We start from the raw sequence: 26,597 nt of genomic DNA, 5'->3' as shown, positions 1-26,597 counted from the left end.
ATCACATCTTCTTTATCCATTCATCCATCGATGGACATTTGGGCTCTTTCCATACTTTGGCTATTGTTGATAGTGCTGCTACAAACATTAGGATGCATGTACTTCTTCGAAACAGCATACCTGTATCCTTGAATAAATACCTAGTAGTGCAATTGCTGGTTCGTAGAGTAGTTCTATTTTTAATTTTTTAAGGAACCTCCACACTGTTTTCCAGAGTGGCTGTACCAGTTTGCATTCCCACCAGCAGTGCAAAAGTATTCCTCTTTCTTTGCGCCCTCCCCAACATCTGTCATTGCCTGAGTTCTTAATGTTAGCCATTCTGACAGGTGTGAGGTAGAATCTCATTGTGGTTTTGATTTGTATTTCCCTGTATGAATAATGTTGAGAATTTTTTCATGTGTCGTTAGCCATCTGGGTGTCTTCTTTGGGAAAGTGTCTATTCATGTCTTTTGCCCATTTCTTCACTGGATTATTTGTTTCTTGGTGGTTGAGTTTGATAAGTTCTTTTTAGATTTTGGATACTAACCCTTTATTCGATATGTCATTTGCAAATATCTTCTTCCATTCTTTCGATTGCCTTTTAGTTTTGCTGATTGTTTCCTTCGGTGTACAGAAGCTTTTCATTTTGATGAGGTCCCAGTAGTTGATTTTTGTTTTTGTTTCCCTTCCTCTGGAGACATGTTGAGTAAGAAATTGCTGCGGCCAAGGTCAAAGAGGTTTTTTCCTGCTTTCTCCTTGAGGATTTTGATGGCTTCCTGTCTTATGTTTAGGTCTTCAATCCATTTTGAGTTTATTTTTATGTATGATATAAGAAAGTGGTCCAGGTTCATTTTTATGCATGTCACTGTCCAGTTTTCCCAGCACCACTTGCTGAAGAGACTGTCTTTATTCCATTGGATATTCTTTCCTGCTTTGTCAAAGATTAGTTGGCCATATGTTTGTGGATCCATTTCTGGGCTCTCTATTCTGTTCCACTGGTCTGAGTGTCTGTTTCTGTGCCAGTACCATACTGTATTGATGATTAAAGCTTTGTGATACAGCTTGAAGTCTGGGATTGTGATGCCTCCTGCTTTGGTTTTCTTTTACAAGATTGCTTTGGCTATTCGGGGTCTTTTCTGATTCCATACAAATTTTAGAAATATTTTTTTCTAGCTCTGTGAAGAATTCTGGTGTTATTTTGATAGGGATTGCATTGAATATGTAGATTGCTTTGGGTAGTATTGACATTATAACAATATTTGTTCTTCCTATCCAGGAGCATGGAATATCTTTCCATTTTTTTGTGTGTCTTCTTCAATTTCTTTCATGAGCTTTCTATAGTTTTCAGCATATAGATTTTTCACCTCTTTGGTTAGATTTATTCCTAGGTATTTTATGGCTTTTTGTGCAACTGTAAATGGGATCGATTCCTTGATTTGTCTTTCTGTCGCTTCATTGCTGGTGTATAGGAATGCAACCGATTTCGTGCATTGATTTTATATCCTGCGACTTCGATGAATTCATGGATCAGTTGCTAGCAATTTTTTGGTGGAATCTTTTGGATTTTCCATATAGAGTATCATGTCATCTGCGAAGTGAAAGTTTGACCTCCTCCTGGCCGATTTGGATGCCTTTTATTTCTTTGTGTTGTCTGATTGCTGAGGCTAAGACTTCCAATACTATGTTGAATAACAGTGGTGAGAGTGGACATCCCTGTCTTCTTCCTGACCTTAAGATGAAATCTCTGTTTTGCTCCACGGAGGATGATATTAACATTGAGTCTTTCATATATAGCTTTTATGATCTCTAGGTATGATCCTTCTATCCCTACTTTATTGAGGGTTTTTATCAAGAAAGGATGCTTTATTTTGTCAAGTGCTTTCTCTGAATGTATTTAGAGGATCATGTGGTTCTTGTCCTTTCTTCTACTGATGTGATGACTCACATTGATTGTTTTGCAGATATTGAACTGCCCTGCATCCCAGGTATAAATCCCACTTGGTCATGGTGAATAATTTTTTTTTTTATGTATTGTTGGATCTGGTAGGCTAATATCTTTTGAGGATTTTTGCATCCATGTTCATCAGGGAAATTGGTCTATAGTTCTCCTTTTTAGTGGGGTCTTTGTCTAGTTTTGGAATCAAGGTAATGCTGGCTTCATAGCAAGAGTTTGGAAGTTTTCCTTCCATTTCTTTTTTTTGGAACAGCTTCAAGAGAATAAGTGTTAATTCTTCCTTAAATGTTTGGTAGAATTCCCCTGGAAAGCCATCTGGCCCTGGACTCTTGTGTTTTGGGAGATTGTTGATTACTAATTCGATTTCTTTACTGATTATGGGTCTGTTCAAATTTTCTATTTCTTCCTGTTTCAGTTTTTGTAGTTTATATGTTTATAGGCATTTGTCCATTTCTTCCAGATTGCCCATTTTATTTTTTTTTTTAATTTTTTTTTCAACGTTTTTAATTTTATTTTTGGGACAGAGAGAGACAGAGCATGAACGGGGGAGGGGCAGAGAGAGAGGGAGACACAGAATCGGAAACAGGCTCCAGGCTCCGAGCCATCAGCCCAGAGCCTGACGCGGGGCTCGAACTCACGGACCGCGAGATCGTGACCTGGCTGAAGTCGGACGCTTAACCGACTGCGCCACCCAGGCGCCCCAGATTGCCCATTTTATTGGCGTATAATTGCTCATAATATTCTCTTATTATTATTTGTATTTCTCCTGTGATCTCTCCTCTTTCATTATTGATTTTATTTATTTGGGTCCTTTTTCTTTTTGATCAAACTGCCTAGGGGTTTATCAATTTTGTTAATTCTTTCAAAGAACCAGCTTGTGGTTTCATTGATCTGTTCTATTGATATTTATAGTTTAGATAGCATTGATTTCTGTTCTAATCTTTATTATTTCCTGTCTCTTGCTGTTTTTGGGTTTTATTTGCTGTTCTTTTCCAGATCTTTAAGGTGTAAGGTTAGGTTGAGTATCTGAGACCTTTCATCCTTCTTTAGGAAGGCCTGGATTGCCATATACTTTCCTCTTATGACTGCCTTTGCTGCATCCCAGAGGTTTTGGGCTGTGGTGTTATCATTTTCATTGGCTTCCACATACTTTTTAATTTCCTCTTTAACTTCTTGGTTAGCTCATTCATTCTTTGGTAGGTTGTTCTTTAGTCTCCAAGTTTTTGTTTTCTTTCCAATTTTTTCTTCTTTTTTCTCTCCAAATTTTTGAGTTTCATAGTGTTGTGGTCTGAAAATATGCACAGTATAATCTTGACCTTTTTATACTTTTTGAGGGCTGATTTGTGTCCCAGTATGTGATCTATTCTTGAGAACATTCCAAATGCACTGGAGAAGAATGTACGTGCACTGCTTTAGGATGAAATGTTCTGAATATATCTGTTAAGTCCATCTGGTCCAGTGTGTCATTCGAAGCCATTGTTTCCTTGTTGACTTTCTGTTTAGATCATCTGTCCATTGGTGTAAGTGGGGTGTTGGTGTCCCCTACTATTCGGGTATTATTATCAATGTGTTTCTTTATGTTTGTGATTAATTGCTTTATATATTTGGGTGCTCTCACATTTGGAGCATAAATGTTTATAATTGTTAGGTCTTCTTGGTGGATAGACCCTTCATTATGATATAATGTCCTTCTTCATGTTTTGTTACAGTCTTTACTTTAAAGTCTATGCTGTCTGATATAAGTATGGCTACTCTGGCTTTCTTTTGTCCACTATTAGCATGATAGATAGTTCTCCATCTCCTTACTTTCAATCTGAAGGTGCCTTTAGGTCTAAAGTAGGTTTCTTCTAAACAGCATATAGATGGATCTTGTTTTCTTATCCATTCTGTTACCCTATGTCTTTTGCTTGGAGCATTTAGTCCATTGACGTTTACAGTGAGTACTGAGAGATATGAATTTATTGCCATTATGTTGCTTGTAGTGTTGGAGTTTCTGGTGGTGTTCTCCTGTCCTTACTAGTCTTTGTTGCTTTTGGTCTTATTTTTGTTCTTTGTTAATTTCTTTCATATTTTTCCCCTCAGAGAGTCCCCCTTATATTTCTTGAAGGGCTGGTTTAATGCTCACAAACTCTAATTTTTGTTTGTCTGGGAAACTTTTTTTATCTCTCCTTCTATTTTGAATGAAAGCCTTGCTGGATAAATAATTCTTGGCTGCATATTTTTCCAATTCAGCACATTGAATATATCCTGCACTCCTTTCTGGCTTGCCAAGTTTCTGTGGATAGGTCTGCTGCAAACCTGATCTCTCTTCCCTTGTAGTTTAAGGACTTTTTTTTTCCCTTTGCTGCTTTCTTGATTCTTTCTTTGCCTGATTTTTCTGAATTTGACTGTGATATGCCTTGTTGATGGTTAGTTTTTGTTGAATCTAATGGGAGTCCTCTGTGCTTCCTGGAATGTGATGTCTGTGTCTTTCCCCAGGTTTAGAAAGTTTTCTGCTATGATTTGCTCACATACCCCTTCTACCCCTTTTTCTCTCCCTTCATCTTCTGTGACCCCTATGATTCTGATGTTGTTGTTTTTAATGAGCCACTGATTTCTCTAATTATTAAATCATGCTCTTTTACCTTAGTCTCCCCCTTTATTTCTGCTTCATTATTCTCCATAAGTTTGTCCTCTATATCACTGATTTGCTGCACTGCCTCATCCATGCTTGCTGCTGTGCCATCCGTTCAAGATTGCAGCTCAGTTATAGCATTTTTTATTTCATCCTGACTAGCTTTTACTTCTTTTATCTTCACAGAAAGAGATTCTAATCTATTTTAGATTCCACCTAGTATTCTTATTATCATGATTCTAAATTCTGGTTTAGATATCTTGCTTGTATCTGTGTTGATTAAGTCTCTGGCTGTCATTTCTTCCTGCTCTTTCTTTTGTGGTGAGTTCCTTTGTTTTGTCATTTGAAGGAAGAAAAGGAATCTATAAGGTAAAAAAAAAATAAATTAAGAAATTAAAAACAACACACATGCAAAAAAAATCAAATAAATGATGATAGATCCTAGGTGTGTTTAGGTCTGGGTGTTGACAGATGCTTGATAGATTAGAGAAAAAAGGGTTGAAAAACAAAGGAAAACTTTTGAAAATTTGAAAAAATGAATACAATGAAATATAATAAAATGAAATAATGGAATTAAACTAGAATTTGAAAAATTTACAAAAATGTAATATAGTAGAAAAAATTAAAGAAAAATATTTTTAATAATAATTGGAAATAAAAATATTTTTTTTTCTGTATTCAAGAAAAAAAGGAACGAAAAAGAAAAACAAAAATAAAATTGAATATATGGACCAGCGAACAGACTGAAATATGATTGAAGTTACATCATTTTCCCCTAGAAGTCAAACTCTGAAGTAGTTTATAGTCTGTAAACTAAGCAGGCAGAGACTTGTGGTGTTCCTGAAGAGTGAAGTTTGCCCAGTTGGGCGGGGCTTAGTGTAACAGCTCTGTTCTCCACTAGGTGGCTGCTTGACTCACTGGGGTGGATTGTTGTGGCGCTTGTAGGCATGTATGCTTATAGGCAGGAGGGATGAAAATGGCTTCACCCAGCTACCCAGTCTCTAGTATTGGAACCCTGTTCTTCCTGATCAGCAATCCACACCCTTCCTTTGTCTCCGGCTTCCTTCCAGTCCCCACTTTTACACTGTCCGTGTCTAAGCCATCAGGTTGCCAGGCAGCACCTCCCTCCTGAGTTTTATCTCAGATGTGGCTGTGTTTCCCTATCCTCGCTTCTGAGGGACTGTGGGTTTGAGCCATTCTGACCCTCTGCAGAAGGGTCTCACCAAGCAATGGCCATGTCCTGGCTACACCCGTGAACATTTGCAGGATCGTGCTGCTGCCAGTGCCCAGTGACTGCAGCTGGGTACCAGCTGGCCCCAGAAAAGGTTCACGTGATCATGTAACAGCAGCATTTCAGGGATTATGGAAAATCACAACACACATCTGGCAGCAGGCTTCACCTTAATGACCCTGTTCCAGCACCAGCGAATGTGGTTGTTCTCAGGGGTCCACTGGGGCCTTTGCCTGTGGGGTGGTTGCACAGCTTCTACCAAGTGTCCTACCAACAGGGGAACCACCTCTCTCTGTGTGGCCTGAGGACCCTCCGAACTTCACTCTGCTCCTGGCGTTTTGCTTTTCCCACTAGAGCACCGCCAGGTATCAAGCTGTGGAGTTTCAGACTATGTGCTCCCCCTATTTATAGAGTCTTAATGGACTCTCCTCTCTCCCTTTCAGTCCCTGTGGCTGTTTCCACTTTTCTACTTCTCTCCAGCCGCTTTTTGGGGATGGGTGCTTTTCCCATACTCTCCCTCCATCTCTGTCTTCTCTCTGCAAACAAAAACATCTCCCTGCCCTCTGCGGTTTCTCTCTCCCCCAGTTCACCTCTCTGTGCCACATACCTGCTGAGTTCTGTGGTTCAGGCTGTGCAGATTGTCGTGTTAATCCTCAAATCAGTTTTCTAGGTGTGCAGGATGGTTTACTGTTGATCTGGCTGTATTTCACGGATGCAAGATGCAAAGTAAACTTCCATGCGGTTCTGCCATCTTGGCTGTTTCTTTATATAATTTCTTTACAGAATAGTAAGCTCCATGAGGGTAGCAATGGTGTCTTATTCATCTGGAAATCATGGGTGGTTGCTAGTACATGGTTCATGCTCAATTTATTATTTGCTAACTTGAATTGAATTTTGCTGTCTTTTTGGATCCATATATCAGTTGGTGCAGTCAGTAAAATACATTCTTGGCTTACAAGAAGGTGACTGAGTAATGACAGTGCATTAGCTATTTGTGTGCTCTTGGGTTTCTTAAAGAGTTACTGGGAAGAAGGGTGTGCTGTAACTCTAACACCTAGAACAGAATATAGTATGTAGTAGCTCCACAACAAATATTGGTTCTATGAATGACTGACTATGTGAATGTACCTATTGTTTATCCCTGTTTAGAATTTATTAATATTTATAACCATGGCTTTATTCTTTTCTAGCTATTTACCTATCCATCCACCCAAGGAATGTTTATTTTTGACCAGGTGACAGTCTGATTGCAGAAATGGAATCCAGTATAGATTGCCATGGCAGAGCTATACTTACACTTTGTGTTTACTGATATTTCCATGTCTCTGTGGGGTTACCTTATCCCTTGATCACTTCATTTTATAACCATCAACAAATAGGCTCACTCTCACCTCTTGCAAGTCCTTCTGGCTTTAAGTCTGAATAATCATCAAATTGTTGTTGGTCTTGGAAAATGCTGGACTGAGAATAGGCTACCAAGACTTCTTTATTCTGCATTCAGTTGGAATCCAGCAATTCCTCCTAGTTGAGGAGAAGTTCAAACAGAAAGATAAGGGGTGCCATTAAGTGATAAGAGCAAAGCACCTGTTTTTGGTCTGGCCAATCATATGGGTTGGTATTAGATCAAGAAGGACATGGTGCAGTGATGTTAACTTACATTCACATCTTATAAATGTTGTAGAGGGATCATTTCCATGTTACTAAGTCATGCTATTGTACTGGCTAAGTTTCCTGGGTCCTCTTTTTATAACCAGCTAGTATATACCTTTTCATTGCTGATAACATTAAAATGATTCTCTTGCATTTGTTTTGCAATTTCTACTGTTTCTTGATATTGATAGCATCATAGAGTTAAAATCAGGGCATGTCTGTTGCTTATTAGTACCATAACTTTGCCATATGTTCTAAGGTTTGTGAAATGGAGAATAAATACCTGGGAAGTTGAGATTTTCAGACTCTTGACTCAGCATAAACATAAAGGTTTTCTACTTTTACAAGAACTGTGAGTAGCCTAACTGATTTAACTGTATCATTTGTGGTCTCCAGAAGCCTGCACAGTACCTAATACAGTGTCAGTGTGTAATTGATGTATGATGAATGAAATCTTTCCAACTTTTCAATAACTGGCCAGTCTTGGAACCAGTTTAAGACTAATCTGTCTTTCTCTTCTACACTGAGTCCATCTTTTATAATTTTAAAAAACATATCAAAAAGACTCTTTTATAATTTTTAAAAACATATTAAAAATATTCAAAGAGAAAGAAAAATATCATATAATTTTACTCATATATGGAATTTAAGAAACATAAAAGATGAACATAGGTGACGGGAAGGAAAAATAAGTTGAAAACAGAGGGAGACAAACCATAAGAGACTCTTAAATACAGAGAAAAAAAACCTGATGGTTGCTGGAGGGGAGGTGGGTTGGGGGATGGGCCAAATAGATGATGGACATTAAGGAGGGCACTTGTTGGGATGAGCCCTGGGTGTTATATGTAAGTGATGAATCACTGGGTTTTACTCCTGAAACCAGTACTACACAGTATGTTAGCTAACTTGAATTTTAATAAATAATTTTAAAAAATAAAAGACTCTGAAAGGTCTTTTGGATAGTTTCTTTATGCCCTTAAATCCCAGGGATAGAATGATGAAAGAACCCTAGGCAGGAAATCAGGAGATCCTGTTTCTGCTTCAGTGTGGGCCAATAACTTAGTATGCTAACTTGTGTGAATTGTTTTACCTCTCTGGGCTTCTGTTTCTTTATTTGTAAAATCAGGGACTCAGATTAGATTTCCTAAGGCTTTTCCATATTTCGCATTCTGTGAATCTATTGCTGAGACACCCCCAACCTTATGTCTAAGCATGCTGAGTGAGAGCATATTATGGGGAGCTCATTGCATTTCAGGTGTTTTCCTCCATATTGAATTAAATCCCTCATTTATCTTTGCCTCTGCCTCATACCTCCCACAACTTTATTTTAAGATGTAAACTTTGCTGCCAGGGTTTTCCTTTCTTCCTTTCTTTCTTCTTTTTTTTTTTTTTTTCTATTCTTCTTGACCTAAAGTAGTAAAAGAGTTACTATGACAACAGAGTAATTTTCTTAGATGGCCACATTCAATTTGCTTAAGTAGATATTAGGAGTGCAACATGTTTCATTAACTCCAAGGCCCTTGGGATGTAACACTGAAGTTCTGGGAAGACCAGAGCTTCAGGTTAAGCCCATTGAAACCTGGGTCTATTGACTGTGTAGAGATGACATTTTCTTTATAGGGCCTGTGTCTTAGTTTCTTAGACCTGGTAAGTACCAAAAGTAATTACTAAAGGAAATTGTAAGAAGATCTGCTACTTTAGCTAACAAAAAAAGAAATGGAAGAAAAACTTTAAGCACAGTGCTGGATAGCATAAATCAGAAAGTAAATAGCCAAGATATTAAAAAATATATTTTGTATCTGTTTGTTTATTTTCCTTTTCTATGAAAGAGGAAAACAGACCTTTATCTAAATTAAAGGTTAGATTCCCAAAGGTAATATATTAAGCAGATGGAAATTATATGCAACTAACATCCAACAGTAAGGAAATAGAATAAATTTGGTCATTTGAGTAAAATAATAAATCTAATGAATAATCATTAGGGTAATACAAGTAAATATTAATGTTTATTATAATAGTAATAAACAGTTTATTCAGCAGTGAATATTTTTTAAATGTTTTCAATATGCCAGACATTGTGTTCATGACAACAACATGGAATGTGTATTATGATTATTATTCCAGTTTTATAGATAAGAGAAATAGAGGCTTGGAGAGGTCATAGGCAAGCTGAGTAGCAAATTTAGGGTGATCTCATGGTCACCTCTGTACTTAACCATATACAGTACTTGAATACTCTGAATATATCTTGCAACTGCCCAGACCATTGAGGATAATGAAGTGAAAAAGAAAAGGTGTAAGGTACCTTCTCCAAGGACTGTGTTAAGTGTGTGTATGTTTGGCTACTAACTTGGAAATGACAAGTTAGACAGGAAGATATCATTGCTGTGTAACAACCCCATGATGATTTTATGGGACATACTGGAGAATTTCTGGAGAGAGGCTAGCCATGTGCCAGAGATTTATGTTTTTTCACAACTAAGGAGAACCATGCAGGCCATGAATTGTTAAGATTTTAAGATCATCAGGAAATAGAACAGGTGTACATGTGCACCTCACATCCACACATAAACCCTTTTATTCAATACACAGATTATACTTAGACACTGAGATGATTACAGGGACCCAGAATGTATTTTTTCCAGATTCGAAGTGTGGATTCTGTACTTATAGAAAACATTACATGTAAGAAAGCAGAGCAGAGCCCACTGTTCAAATGGGAGCTTTCCTAACATGGTAGGCTAGGCTGGGGTAATAACATCTTATAACTTTGGCTTATCTTTGTATCAGGGTGGGAGACATCATGGTGGGGCATGAGAACATGGAACTGAATCAGGTGGAGCTGTGGCTGTATCCTGGCTGTACTGCTTATTAGCTGCAATATCTTAGGAGAATGATTTTATTCAAATATTCTCAATTCCCTCAGCAATGAAAAAGGATGATTTCTTACTCACAAGGCAGCAAAAGCGAGGTCTGGTGAGTATGTTGGTAGGGTCTGGTAGCATGGAATCTACATAAATGAAGACCTGAAGCATATTTTCAGAGAGACTCTAGGAAAGGGGCCAGACATGCTGAACTTGACTTAGTATTCTGGACATTGTGATTGCCTTGGAAGGTCTGCTCCACCCCTCTCCTGTTACATGGTTATTATGCAAATTGATTTTGCCCTGATTAGCAAAAGTCCATCAGTATTCCTTCATCCCCTTTGGCATAGCAATTTTGTCAGGGACCAGCAATAACTGCAGGTCTAAGCCAATGAACACATGCCATTTACCTGACCAGGTTAGTCAAGTCAGAACATGGAATTATTTTATCTATGATTAGAGAAAGGATAGGATCCCTCTCTTATTTTGGAAGGTATAATATACAGCTACATCTTTAAGGTCTGGGGCTGTGCAACAACAGAAGATGTTTGGATGTAGTTATCAAATATAGGAAGGCGGAGATAAGTGAATTCTAAGGAAATAGAGCCAAAGCCCTGATCAAACTATTCCTAAACCCCATACTACTGTTTGCACTTCAATGAAACAATAAATTCCTTTTGTTGTTTAAATCTGGTTGATTTGTATTTTGAATTTGTTATTACTTTCCACTAAAAGCATGCTAAAATATACACACAATTTTAATTGTCAGAAGGCAGAAATGATTATGAATTTAAAGTGAGCCTGTGTCTTGAACTTGTTCCTGGCAAATGTGTCCACCACTCCATTCCTCTTCCCCCACCATGTCTCCATCCTTCCTAACCACCCCCACCCCCAAACTTTGGACACATCTTTGATGTCTAGGCTGAGATAGCTTTGTAATTAGAAGTTAAACAAGAATTTTACTACTCTCTGGGGCACATTTAGTTCAAATTGTATTGCTTTAGGGCCCTCTAATGGACATTAACACAAAAGAGGGCACCAGGCCTTTTACTTTTTAGAGCTTTGGCCGTAGAAGACAGCAATGCATTTGTGTGTGGCACATTTCCTTAGCCAAGTTATCTATGGCATCTTGCTACTAAGTTTAAAGAAATAATATGTATGCACAGAGTTAAGTGTAGCCAGTATTGAAGCAGGCTTATAGAGTAAAATACATCATGTTTTACTTCTGTTTTATTTGGCCATCTGCTAAAGTATGAGATAGAGGACAGGAGGGTAGGAAGAAAAGCATGAAAATGAATAAATGATTCTAGGAACCAGGGTGGATCAGGAAACTGTTGAGTAAAACAAAATCTTGTGGCTCTGCCTTAAGCTCATTTTGGTGGCTCTTTAATTTTAATATTTAACTCTCAATTCCTTTATTTTGTATTAGAGTCATATGAGTGAAGGCCCTCCTAACTTATTTAATAAATAACTTCTAAAATTTCAATAGACTAGCCAAAATAGAAGTTAGCTATTATATTCCTGTAATGAGCGAAGACTGTTGATACTGGTCTGTGCTGCTGATTTTTTCCATGTTGGATTTAGGGATCCAGGCTTTTTCTGTCTCATGTTCTGGTATTGTCTAAGTCAGGGGTTGGCAAATTATGTTCTGTGGACTCTTCACTTGTTTTTGTAAATAAAGTTTCATTGGAACACAGCTTCAAATGCTTATGTGTTGCTCATGGCTGCTTTTGTGCTATGAAGGCAGAGTGGAGTAGTTCTAACAGAGATAATATGGCAACAAAACATAAAATATTTACTATCTATCCCTTTTCAGAGAAGTTTTCCAGCCTTTCTTTTAAGGCCCATTTGTCCTCTGCGTTGAACCAGCAGGAATAAAAGAGCATGGAGAACTTACAAACACTTTTTGAAGCCTTGAGTCAGAGAAGACATTCATTTCTTCTATTTACATTTCATTGGTAAAAACTGGTCACATGGACACAATAGATGTAAAGAGTTCTGGGAAATGCAGTCTCTGGCTAAGAAGCCTCTTCCCAGCAATGACTTGACATTATGAAGGGTGGAGCACACATTTTGGCAAACAATTATCTGTCTCTGCTACAAAATATCTAATCATAGCCTTGAAAGGGACCATTGAAGTTATACTTAAGTAATTAATTCCTATTCATCAAGTGTATCCTATGTTTCAGGCAAGATTTTGGGTTCTTAAAAAGGAGAAATAAATAAGACTCAGTCAAATAAGTGAAACCACCATATATATCTCTCTCTTTCATTCTCGCTGCAGGAAATTCAAATTTAAGACAGTCATCTAAATAATCATGGTGGGAATAATGGACTGATAGGGGAGGGGGATATGGGTACTGTCTGGTCCTGGGTCAGTGCATCTTAGATGTCAGCTGTTGGAAAATGAAGTTGTTCACATTCAAGAATCTATGCAGATACTCAGAATTGGAGCTCAGAGGGCACTGGGCATGTAGAGCTAGGCTACACAAACCATGCCAAAAGCTTACCAAGGAACTGTGCTGGCAACTGGTGAAGATAGAAGATATCAACAATAATGTTACTTCAGCTGGTAAGTTAAGGAGGCAAGACAGGCTTGCCTATAATGTCTTTATACTTTAAGTTCCGTGTTTTCCCTTCTATTCTATACTACTCTTCCTTTGATTACATTCAATTAAGTGTCTATAATTTGCTTGGCAGTGAGGACACTAAGTAAGACATCATCTTTACCCTTGAGGAACACATGATTTTGTAGAGGAGATAAACACAAAAATAAGTTGTTTCAATAAATTTGATAATTCTCTTGAGGATGCCATGCCCAGGTGCCTAATTCCACATTAGGGAATAGTTTGGGGTGTTAAGAATAACTTTGTAGATGTGATGACACCTGACAGGTAGGATTAGGGAAAGGCAAAAGATTGAGTAGAGGGAGAGGGCCATCCATGGATATAGAATATCATGGAAAAACCCATAGAGGCCTAAAATAGCATAGTCATTTGGAGGAAATTAGAGTTCCTGAAACTGTTGTAACATAAAGTTCAAGAGGCAAAATATTAGGACTTGGATCTCGGACGATAGCAAGGGTCAGCTTGCAGAGGCCCATGTAGACTATGTTGAAGACCAAGGATTCTATTGTTCTGGTGATGGGGAGACATTGAAGCTTTTTATCTCTATATTGCCATTTTTTAAATATTACTGAATATTAAATATTCTGAATTCAAAATAGAGACTGCTGCCTTGTTATGAAAACTATAGTGTAAGGAAATACATGAAATACATGCTGCATATCCCACTAAACAAATAAGCCAAGATCAAAATCCCAGAATCCCTTATAAGCCCCTGATCAATAACAGCATCCTTAGTTTGGCATTGGCCCAGCCAACAAGTAGGGGAAACTCTTAGCTCCAAAAGTATTTTGTTTTCCTTGAGATTATGAAAGTTGGGATTATATTTTGAGAATCCTTCTAGCTTCTGCTTTAATATTATATAATCCTAATTTTTACCTTCACACATAGTTTTCCCCATTGTTCTGGGCCTTGTTTTACTTACAAATAATTAAAAGGCAACATTTTCTTTGTGGGAGTGGGTGGGAGTATGCCCTGGCATTCTGGATGAGTCATTTCTTATCCGTTTACCTTTAAAAATAATTTTGCTTTTGGTCCAGTCTTGCTGGATGATGAAAGGCACTTTGAGCTTTTAGAGGACAAGGGACTCCTTTCCCTTTTTAGCAACTTCTCTTGTTTATATCAATGCCTTATTCCTATATTTCACTCCTTCTTGCCACTCTTTCCATTCTCAGCTGTCATTGCCATTTGTTTTAGCAATAAATAAGGAATGAAAGGCAAAACAAAACATCCCGCCACGGTTGCTGACAATGATAAGTCTGTGGGGAACTTTTTCAGAAGCCTCAGAGAAGAGACTCCAGTGGTTTCTCAGCCCACAGGTTTCAGCTGCACTGGGAACAATGGCTCTTCTGCCTACCTCCAAAGGACAAGATGAGACATGGGTCTTGTTTTTTCTTTCTCTTCCAAGCTTCAAACTTGAACAAACAATCTTTACTTAACCCATATGGAAAACTTGCAAACACAAACACATTCCTCCTCTCCTATTAGTGCCAGGATGAAAAGCAAACTTCAAATTAGTTAATGTTCATGTAGTTAAGTGGTTCCCTATTGACTGGGAATACGTAGGTGGGGGAGTGGACTTGGAGAGGGGCTTTTGCTGTCGGGCCAACAGCAGAATGAAAGCCAAAGTCACTCAAATTGCAAGAGAAAGCTTAGGGGGAAAAACAGCACAAAGAAATCTTGTAGGTGGTACAGAGCTTCTCCCATATTGTATGTTGGAGTTCCCACTTCACATGGCATGTCTGGGTGGCACTGTGAAAAATGGAGGCAGACGTTTGGGGAGAGACCATCCTGTTCCTTGTTATGGTCCATGAATATTTATGGAACAGCCCTTTATAGGGGTGCTTGGCGCCACCACAGTTTTATTGTTCGGCAGATTGAAAATGAATTCCAAGCTCACCCTTGGTCCCCTGAAAAGAATGTCTGGGCTTCTAGCAATGAGGTGGCCACATAATTCCTGTTGGAAGACATGGCCTTCTTGTTCCACAGCAGGAATGTCTATGTATACAATTTGAGAAGCAAACCAATTAGGAACTGAACAGTCCTTACAGCGGAATCTTGGGAAGATGGTTGTCAGCTGGTTTGCAGAAGTTTAGCAATTTCATCCTCATACCTGTAGTAAAGTAAGTATTTCAGGAAAATTCAGGATGACACTATCCTGGTGAATAAGAAAGGCCTTCCTTCCCTCCAAAAAAAAAAAAAAAAAAGGAAGGAAGAGAGTAGAAGAATGAGGAAAAGGAGAAGGAAGGAGAAGAAGAAAAAGAAGGAGAATCAAATATTTTTAACAAGTTGAAAATTGGTTTACAGGTCATAAATTGGAAAAGCCTTTAATTTAGTGCAATATCCAGCAGCCAAGAGAATTTGATTTAATCCCAGAAGGGCTCTTTCTCTAATGAATAACCACATTCACCCTAAAATATCACTGTTATATCATAGATATCATAGGGGTTTTAACTACGGGCCCATAGAGTGTCCATGGATGGACATTGGGGAGGTACATAACTGGGTATTTAAACTTGCTACAATTCTAGGCAAATTTCATGTGTGTGTCTTTGTGTATGTGTGTGTGCATGTGTGTAAATGTGTGTGTTTGCACTTTTCTCAAAGAGAAGATTTATTGCTTTCATCAGATTTCAAAGGGTTTGTCAGACTTACATATTAACAACCAATGTTAGAGTGTTGAAGTAGGAAAAGACTTCAGATGTATCTAGCCTGGTGCTTTTCAATGTGCTTTGCTGTGCTCAAATTTTTGTGTTCATGAGATTCACCTAAGATGCTTGTTGAATGATTCCTGAACCCCACCTCTATTTATACAGGCTAATTTAATTGATCATGGGGTTGGGGCCCAGAGTTCAGACTTATTTTGTTTTTCTATTCAAAATTAATTGGATGATTTTTATTTGTTTGTTTTTAATTTATTTTTAAATTGCAATATAGTTGATGCACAATGTTACATTGGTGTTGGTTGAAAAACATAGTGATTCTACAAGTTTATACACTAGGCTGTGCTCACCACAAGGGTAGCTAGCACCTGTCATCATACAACACTATTACAATACCATTGTAGAGTTCTGATTTTTTTTTTAAAAATGTAATAACAGTATAGTGAACATACAGTGTTATATTAGTTTCAGGTGTACAATGTAGTGATTCAACAATTCCGTATATTACTCAGTGCTCATAGAGATAATTGTGCTCTTAATCCTCTTCACCTATTTCACCCATCCTCCCCCCATCTCCCCTCTGTAAAGGTCTACTTTTAATAAGAACTTCAGGAATGGTGAGCTGAAAACACAGGCCAAAGATTATACTCTGAATGCCAAGTGAATTTAAGAGATACAGGGAAGTGTAATGGTCAAGTGTACAGAACTGGAAGAAATCACTTTTCCTTCAAACCAGAATATCTGTGTCTTTTTCAGCTTTGTATATTGAACTTCCACGTAAGATGTCATTTGAACAAAGGCTGAAAAACAGCATGAAAGTTACCGACATAATGCAACACCCACATATTACAGAAGAGGAAACTGAGACCTGGAAAGGTAAAGTGGTAATGCCAAGGTGACAATTGCTATTAGTGATAGGATTGAAACGAAAACCTAAACTCCCCTTATTTCCTTGTCCAGACGTTTCCATCATGGCTGATTCTCCTTAAAGCCACAAATTGGAATTAAAACACCAAACAGTTTTTAGCATACGATCTAGAAAGGAATACAGTGAGTATTTAAGCTTTCTTATTTAGCCAGATAAGGAAGTCTTCCTACCTGGAAATGTTTAAATTAGGAGAGAATTGGGTGATCAGGAGGCCTGAGTGAAGGCCTTGGGAGACCAATAGTAGTTATAAAGGCACATGGAGCACATGTGATTGAAAATATCTTCATATTGTCTACTGCTAGACTTGCCACCCAAAATACATTGCCTCCATAATGGTTCCAAGTAAGTAATTTAGTGTTAGGCCACCCATGAGTTCTTTTATTCATCTCTATATATGAGTCTTTTCTTTGGTTTGACTAGTATCTGGTAATTAATGGCTTCAATGTGATTCTTTAAACTTGATGTTAGGATTTCCAACATGGTATAAAATTTCAATTCAGCTTAATATTGGGGAGGAATAACACTTAACATTCTTCACGGAGTTTAGAATTGTGTTCATTTAGGAAGATGAACTTCAAAAGTTTTCAAAGCTCAGTCAAGGTAAATTTGGGTGGTAATATCAATAAGCCAGGCTAACAGGAGTTGTAAAACCAGTCTGAAAATGTTTTCCAACTTCGCTCATGATTTCTGATTCTGCTGCCTTCTGACTTATAAAAACAGTTTATTTTCTTTGTTCTCAGTTTCCGTTTTGGGTTCTGGCCAGTATTGAGAACTAGGAATTTCAAGGCTGGTTTACAAAACCATCAAAAAAACTTTTTTTTTTTTTTTTTTCAAATGTCAGACGCTGTTAACATGGAGCATGCAGTGAAGTGCTATTTATCCAGGATGCAAATAATCAACTCCATAAAATAAAACCAGAATTATATTTTGTTCAGTTTTGTGCAATGACTATTGACATTCAGAATCCTGACCTGAGGCCCTACATATTCTTGATATGCTTAACTCATCAAAGGAAGATTCCACTGTTATCAGTCACTTTTCAATGCCAAGTACATCTTACCATATTTTATTGTATCATGGAGGTCTCAGCATGGAGGTATTAACATAGACATATCCAGACAATTCTGACATGTCAGAGCCTGTCCCAAGGTCTGGGGGCATGAAGCCACTGGTGCTCTAGTTGAGTAAAGAAAAGCCCAAATTGTATCAGATGTAAAAGAATTTCACCCTGATGAGAAAGAGTTGTGTGTACAGGTTTGTGAGGTGGATGAGATTATTAAGGAAGACTGTTAGCTTTATCTTGGAACAGCCATATGAAGTTAGTCCTTTCTGGAACAGTGTCAGAGTTTTAGGAAGATAGGGCAATGTGCTGGATATTTGATGTTTGTGGCCCCTACAGATTTACTCTCTATCCTTTCCACCCTTCTATGAAGCCCAGAGATGATCTTGGGCTGTCTTATCCTCTGGATCTGGTTGGGTTTGGTTGTACCATTAGCAGGAGACAGAGTAGAATGAGGTCTTTATTTTGGTATTATCACTCTAGTTTCCTTAACATCCTCAGGCTGGGTGTTTCTCTCAAGTGAAGGTCATAGCTCTGTCAGTTGTCCTCTACTCTCTTCTCTCTGTCTCTCCAGGTTCCCTCCATGACTGTCTCATTTTGTCCCTTCAGGCCTGGGAATAGTGATGGTGATCCTCTGTCAGTTGCTTTGGGGTAGTGAATTATCCCATGTGATTTCTCTATATGCTCTCTGCTCTCCACAACCTGGGCAAGTATCCTTTAATTAAAATTGCTTTTATTTTCCCAGTTTAAGTATTTCATCTGTTTTCCAATGGTACCCTTATGGACAGGTGTGTAATAATGAGTCAGTAAAATGAATGTTGTATCATTAATAATTTGATCAGACAATGAAAGCATGCAAGGCAAGGAAGTTCTGGGTCTTAATATGGGCAGGAGGAAGCATTTTTCTTGAGATGTGTAGGCTTTGGAATTGACATTAGTACATAATTTCTCTGAATCCAGCCATCCCAGTTACCTCTTGTAAGTGTTTAGGATACTGTCACTGTCTATCTAGCTCTGGTCTCTTTAGATAAACTGGTTTGCTCAAATAAAGTCATTCTAGAGATAAATGTAGGTTCCTCAGACAAAAGTACTGTTTTCATAATTTAGGACATCTTCCACTTGCCTGCTTCACTCAGGTCCTGATTTTTCAAGTTCTTCAGCTTCTTCAATTTTTTCTCATTTGTCATTTCAGTGCAGTTTTTATTCCTAGTTTATCTTTTGATTAAAGATTGTTTGGAATGATGATCTTGGCACCTTTCCAGACACAATAACAGCTATTAATAGTTTATGTTTGTTGAATTATTGCTATGGCCAAGTATTTTTATAAGACCCCCCCCCTTTTTTTTGAGGGAGAGAGAGGGCACAAGTGAGCATGGGAGGGGGGAGAGAGAGAGAGAGAGAGAGAATGGGGGGTCACTTGAAGCTGGGTTCATGCTCACCTGAAACAAGGTTCATGCTCACCTGAAACAGGGTTCATGCTCACCCAATGTAGGACTTGAACTAATCCAAGCTGGGACTTGAACTCACAAGCAGTGAGATCATGAGTCAAAGTCAGATGTTTAACTGACTGAGCCATCCAGGCACCCTTGATAAATGCTCTATATGCTTGATCACATTTAATTCACACTACAATATTATAATGTGTGTATTATTGTTATCCCCATTTTAGAGATGAGAAAGTTAATGCTTGAATGGTCACATTACTAATAAGTGGCAGAGCTAGAAATTAAACTCAGGTCAGTCCATGCTGGAAAACACCATGTGTTATTTACCATTTGGCTCTCCACAGTGTTATTACAGGAGAAAAAAAAAAAAGCACAGTCCCTATGTCTTTGAGTGGCTGAGTTTTTCCCTAAGAAGACACATTGGAAGTCTCCTCTACAACCCCAGTGTACTGAAAGTAATCAGAAATGTGGAAAAGTAGACAAAGGTGGTAGTTTGGGGGTTACACCAGGATTTCCCTTGCTTTGAGCCAGTGAGAGGAATGGTTTGTGATGAATTCTTACATTTTTAGCAGATAAATATTCAGCTATTAACTTACTCATTCATTTCTTTAACACACTTAAAAACTTTTATTTTTTTTTAAAAAACTTTTAATATACAAGAGATAAAGAGATGAAAATGATATATTTATTTATTTCACTTGGGTATAGGTAAGTGGAACCTGATTACTAAGATTTAAAGATCTCTTTTCACTTCAGACATTACAACTCCATGCAAACTCTTTGAAAGTGGGTATTCATGTGAAGTATAAGGGCAATGCTGTTACTTAGAGTGAAGTCTGGAATCAGTGTATGTATATTAGTAGTGTATTAGGGCTCTCCAGAAAAACACAACATATACCTATATCTATTCTATATCTGTATATCTCATCTATATATCCATATCCATATCTGTATCCGTAGCCATATCCATATCCATATCCATATCTATATCCATATCCATATCCATATCCATATCTATATCTAGAGGGAGATTTACCTTAAGTAATTGGCTCACATGATTATGGAGGCTGGTCAGTCCAAAATATGCAGGCTGGTCTGGCAGGCTGGAGACCCAAAGAAAAGCCAAAGAGTTCAAGTCCAAAGGGTGTCTGCTGCAGAATTCCCTCTTTGTTGGGAGTAGTCAGTCTTTGGTTTTATTTAGGTCTTCACCTGACTGGATGAATCCCACCCACATTATGGGCAACATTCTGCCCACCATAAAGTCTACCAGTTTAAATGTTAATTTCATCCAAAAACACTGTCATGGAACTATCCAGAATCATGTTTGATCACATATCTAGGTAGTGTGGCCAAGCCAAGTTAACACACAACATCAACTGTCATAGGTAGGCAGAAGGTGCCTCAGGAACCGATACAATTAGTAAAAGCTGGGCTCTGAAGACTGCATAACCCCTTTTCTCCTCACCATAGTAAGAAGAGCAGAACCAGCTAGTACTCTAATTAAACAGGGTAAGCATGAGATAATGAATTCAGGAAGAAAGCTCTAGGCTACTGCATTGAATTCTAATTTTTGCTTGCTTGCATCCCAGCCTCACCCTCCATCATTAGAATATTCTTCTGTTTTGCTAAGTCAGCCAGTCATTCTCTCTTGTTGACCAATACCTGGATCTGTGTCTTGCAAAGAATAATGTCTTATAAAGATTTACTAGGCCATATCCAAATCAAGGGTCATATATATCATTTATTCATTCATCCATTTATTCATTCCTTTATCTATTTAACAAATATTTATTAAGAAAGTATTAAATGCCAAAAATTCTTCTAGGTTTTGGGGACCAAACAAACACTGAACAAAGTGGATGTAGTTCTGGTCTTTATGGAGCATACTGCCTGTGAGGTAAGATGGATAATAAACCAATAGTTTTATATTGCTCAAATAATTACCTTATTATAGATGTAATAAATAGCATGAAGAAAAAGTACGGGGCTCAATGACAGGATGTTACAGGATAACACAAGAATGAGTAAAAGTAACAGACACTTAGAGATGACAATAAAACTTATTTCTTTGTATCTCAGTCTAACCCATACAATCCCATTTATAAATGCTCCATAATCTGTTTGCTTATGGCTGGAAACACATGAGCATGGTGATTCTTGAAGCTATGTGTTGAGAACAGCAGAACCACACATTGAAAGCAGCTTGGATTTCTGAAACCCTGCATTGAAGGCCACCCACCAAATGCCAGAATTGGACTGTTATGTGTAAGAAGTGAATTTATATTGGGTTTAGCCACAGTAATGTTGGTATTTGTTTATTCTGAAGCTATAATTACTATACCTAATATGGAAAGAAATTCTGAAATTGAAATGCAATACTATCTATGACAAATATTTAAAATAGGTGACATTGACTTCTCAGTAATGTGTTAGGAAGCTAGAAAAGTTTAAGATTGGAAAAATGGAGGCCTATGCTATAAATTTGAACAAATGTTTGGTAAAGGTATTGCTTGTGATAACCTGAAGGCAGAAGATGGACCTAATGAGCCTGTAGTTTCAGTTCTCAACTTGGGGTGATTTTGTACCCCAGGTGACATTTGGCAATGCCTAGAGACATTTGTGTTTGTCACAACTGGGGATGAGGATGGTGTTACAGACATGTAATGGGTAGAGGCCAGGGGATGCTGCTAAATTTCTAGTAATGTATAGGATAAATCAGTGAAATACAATAATTATCTTTTGTAAAATGTCAATGATGTTGAAGTTGAGAAACTCTGTTCTAGGGTATGTAGTTAGAAAGATTCAGAATGATCATGTGAATTGGCTCTCACTTCCATTTTTCACTCAAATTACTAGAAAAATAAATATAAATCCAGAAATAACTGGATAGTTTTCATACAATAAAGGAATATGGAAAATCTCAAATTTTAGGTCCTCAAAAAAATCCTACTTCAAGACCCTAAACCATAACAAATGAGATCTAAAGAGGTTTTGAATGACAGTGGCTAATTTACACATAACCTTGGAGTAAAGATCAGATTAAAGGTATGTGACCTTCCTACCCAAGTCTTTGATTTCAACTGGTCTCGAGGTATCTGCTATTAATTTGAAACAGATTGTTCTGGGAACCTGGAAGCAAAAGCCTAAATCAGCCTTGAGAATTTTGTCTAAGAAAGAACTTTGGACATGGTTACTGGAACATGGAACTGATTGGAAACTAGATTACAAAAGAAATTTTCTTTGGTAAAGCAGTTAGTATTATTGTAATGAGTAGTTACTTATAAGGGGCTCAAGAAAGTGTCTTTGTGGAAATAGCATTTAAGTGGGTCCTTAAAAGATAAAAGGGAACAATCAACAAGTCAAAATTATAGAACACTGTATACTCCCTGATGCCAGGAACTGAATGAGAGCCAGAGAAACTCAGATACAGTAAATTAAAGGGGAATAATGATAGATGAGGCTGTTAGGTAGGATAAGAACATAAAGGGCTTAAAGGCTATGGTGGGGATTTTTGGTAGCTTGTGAATTTCTAGGAATTTGTCAATTTCATCTAGGTTATCTAATTTTCTTGGCATACAGTTGCTCATAGAATTTCCTTCTAATTCATTTAATTTTTTTTTTTACTTTAGTAGTTTGAATGTGTCATCCCATTGCCTTCTGGCCTTCATATCTTCAATGAGTGTCAGCTGTTAATCTCATTGAGACTCCCTAACGCATGAGTCAGTTTTGCTACTTTCAAGGTTCTCTCTGTCTTTGACACAGATACACTCAGAGGAAAAACAAAAACAAAAACAAAAACAAAAAAATTGTGAAGACACAGGGAGAAGATGACCATCTGCAAGCCAAGCAAAAAGGTTAAGAAGAAACAAATTCTGCTGACACCTTAATCTTGGACTTCTGTCCTTCAGAACTGTGAATAAATAAATTTCTGTTTAAGTCACCCAGTCTATATTATTTGTTACAACAGTTAAAACAAACTAATATAATTCCTGACACAGGCTTCATGCAATTTTATTCTCCTTTCTCGGTAATGATTTTCTCCTCTGTTAGATGCTCTAACTATAAGTGATGAAAACTAAATGTGTGTAATTGTTAGAGAATATCAAAGAAAATAAAAACCCTCATTCTTGCTTAATTGATCTGCCCATTTTTAGGAAGTATCTTCTTTTATACCTAGGTTAAGCAGATTCAGACTTTCTCTATAAAATACAATTCTTTTCTCCTCTCCGTTAAAAAATATGTATGTGATTTTCTGATGATAATCATTTTGTTGAATTATTTTTAACCCTGTTTTGCAAATAATCATTCACCAGAATATTGCTGATGGTCATGAGAGTAGGAGAGAACTTATTTTACTACACTGGTTGGGAAAAAAATTTGGTTAGTTAGTTTACACAGTTTGTTGTATTGATTTGAACCATTTATGTTTTGGTTTATGTTTTTTTTTTTTCTGATAAGACACATTGGGAGAAGAAAGTCGGATGAGATTTTAAGTCCCACCTAGCTCTGTTACTAAATAACCATGTTATCTTGAGTTAACTAACTGGATTTTCTGAGTCTACTAACTACTTTGTAATATGGCATTGATTTCATGGTTGCCTTACCTGGTCATTTATTCATAATTCAATAAAGAAACAAGCAGGCACTGAGGAATGCCTGTATGCCAGGCACTGTATTAGATATTGGTGACTCAATGGAGAGTAAAGCTAGCCACAATCTGTTTTTGAGGAGCTTACATTTTAGCGGGAAAATAAATATTTATCAAAGAAATACAAAAATAAATATAAAATCTCAATGTTTCTAACTTATGTGAGGAGAGAGGCTTTGAAAGCTTATCATGGAACTGGAGGGGTATAGGAGAAGGGTATTTTATCTAATCAAAGTGTTTGAAGGTCTCCTCAAGGAAGTGATAATTGGGCTGACATCTGAAAAAGGGAGTAGGTGCCAGCTAGGTCATTGGGAGGATAAAAATAGGCAATGGATATGGATGCAGTACTATCTTCTTACTATCATTACTGTTTTTTAATAAATGGAGACCCATTCAGCTTTTTTTCATCTAGTCAGTGAACTTACAATGTGTCTTATGATACCTCCTGTCTTCAATAAATCTTTCCAAACTTAAGGTTGACATACCCACATAATTTCATATTCTCAAAGTAATTGCCACATTCATGAGAAAAACTATCAAAAAAAACCCCAATTCATTGTAAAGCATGGCCCCTTTACATTTTTCTTAATCTTGTTGCTATTTCCTATTCTTTATCTATGTTAAATAGTAACTTTTATATCCACTGTGTTTATCATATTAAACTTGAATTATGGAATTCTTTCTGTATCTTATCTCATGCATTGGAAATGGAGTTAATTCTCTTCAGCTTAGTCCTACCCCAGTTTCAAGCCTTTGTAATAATGTACGTTGTTTTTGAAGACTTCTGACCAGTAAACTGCATACTTCAAAAATGGACCATCTAAGTCCAACAGACACCATTTAACAACAAACTGTCTGATTCTCTAATACTAGGCAATTATATAAGGACTATCCAAAGATAATAAAATACCTTTTTCCCCCAAGGGAGGACTTAAGTGGATATTCACCTACTTCTGCGCCTTTCATATAGCGTTGTTGCTTTCCCATCTGAACTGAGACCAAGTCAGCAAGATGGGTTAAGCTCTTCTAACTGAGAACAAACTGAACCCAGATGTGAATTAAGGAAAGAGGGCCAATTTTGCTTTCAGTCTTGGCAGTAGCAAAGGGCCAATTTTTTCAAAGCTTTACAGTACCTGGCAACTTTGGGTCAATGCTATAAAGGTCAAGCTTATGAATGTTCCTTTAGCAATTCTGTGATAATTACTTTGCCATCAATTTTCCAAATGGACACAAAAACTGAAATTATTTCATTTTTTCTTTGTTTTGTGAAATATTTCTGGTATATGTTTTATATATATTAAATAGCTATATTTTTTAGATCATTCTAAACTGGCTTCACTGAGAACTCTTCAAAATTGAGAAGAAATTGAGACTTTTCTTTGGTGAACAATTCTGAAGCAGAGATAATTTAATGGGTCTTTTTACCAGTCTAATTTTGAAAGGTGTGCATAAAAATGCCCCTGTAGAAAAACCAAAATGGATGAAGCCAATGTTTGACATGGCTGGAATTTCAAACATAGCTGGAGTGAGGTGGAATCCTAACCTCAGATCTAGTGTCTTAAATTGAGCAATTACTAGGGTCTAACTGGTGGATTCATAGTGCTGGAATGTTTGGAAAAAATGGAGACATAGGTGAAAGTCTACTTGCATTGAGGAGAGAGAGAGAGACTTATGATCAATAAACAGCACTTAGTTGAAACCACTAATGAGCTACACAACATGTCTCAGAAATCACAAGTTTATTTTGCTTTTGTGAGAAGTTGGAATAACTTGTGGCTGAGGCTGTCAACACACTAGACCGCAGTCTTGTGGTGGCCTCTATTTTTTCTAGTGCCTGAGAAGTGTAAAGTTCCAAGACAAGGGCAGGAGCCCTTTCATGTGAATCATGCAGTCATCAGCTCCACGATGGAAAACAACTTGAGACATACCATCCTAAAGCACCAAGGATGTAATGTTATGAAAGCCAAGTTCTTGATATTCTTCCACACTTTGAACACTCCCACATTTTACAGAAAAATATACCTTCTTGCAAAGCTGGTACTCTGAAAATATGGAACACAGACTTTCACCCTGAGCCCTTATTCTTTTTTCCCCCTGCTTTGTGAATTAACGAACACACTTGAGAAAATTTTGTCGTGGGGGCAGGGGAGTGTGTGTGTGTGTGGGGGGGGCGTGAGGGGGTAAGAGGATAGAAAATAAAATGGAATTAAAAATGTACTTTTATTCTTCTGTTTGGCATTTAGTGAAGGCTTAAGTAGTCCTGGGGGTATTTCATTTCTCTGACTCTAAGATTTCTCTTCAAATCGCCATAATTCTTAGCTCTATACTTGGAACAATATGAGTGCCCTCTGGTGGACAAAATATCATTTTAAAGTTTTGTGTATATGGACTGAACATGGGTAAGTATGGAGAAAATAAGTCTTAGGTTTCAATTGTCCTCATTGAACTTCTGAAATCCCTGGAAAATTAGTTCCTGATGTTCTGGGGTGGTGACAGCTATGAAAACAGTTCCATAAAATAAGGGGATAAAAGGCAAGCTGGAGTGGCACTCCAGGTCCTATTTGCCACTGAAATAGTGTCTTGGAACAAAACATAATTGGGAACTTGAACAGGGAACTCAAATGTCTAAGGGAAGGCTAATAATCCTAGTTCTTGGTCATCAATGCCAAGATCAGAAATGCTCTCATTAAGAATGTGACACTAATGAAACAACTTGGGCACAGGCAAAACCTCTTAAAGCCCTCTAACTGTTGGCATATAGTAGTTAAAATTCTTTAAGAAAGAAGGGAAGATGTTGCAAGAAAGGAAGTAAGGAGGAAAGGAAGGAAGTAGGGAGAAAGAAAGGGAGGGCTAGAGAGAGAGGAAGGAAGGATGGAAGGAGGATGGAAAGAAAGAAAGAAAGAAAGAAAGAAAGAAAGAAAGAAAGAAAGAAAGAAA

At 37.4% G+C, this 26,597-nt stretch overlaps 1 long non-coding RNA gene across 1 annotated transcript; it reads left to right on the top strand.

Annotated features, from left to right (window-relative positions):
• Positions 1 to 19,650: 19,650 nt before the first annotated feature.
• Positions 19,651 to 24,583, top strand: LOC121043620 (uncharacterized). Its single transcript, XR_005796942.1, has 2 exons — positions 19,651 to 21,277; positions 22,775 to 24,583. It is a non-coding gene; the product is annotated as an uncharacterized LOC121043620 (long non-coding RNA).
• The last annotated feature ends 2,014 nt before the right edge of the window (positions 24,584 to 26,597 follow it).

The sequence above is a fragment of the Herpailurus yagouaroundi genome, unplaced genomic scaffold (assembly GCF_014898765.1).
Source record: "Herpailurus yagouaroundi ecotype Mexico unplaced genomic scaffold, PumYag 187, whole genome shotgun sequence".
NCBI lineage: Eukaryota > Metazoa > Chordata > Mammalia > Carnivora > Felidae > Herpailurus > Herpailurus yagouaroundi.
Note: the sequence above shows the minus strand (reverse complement) of the source record. Positions and strands in the feature narration are given on the sequence as shown.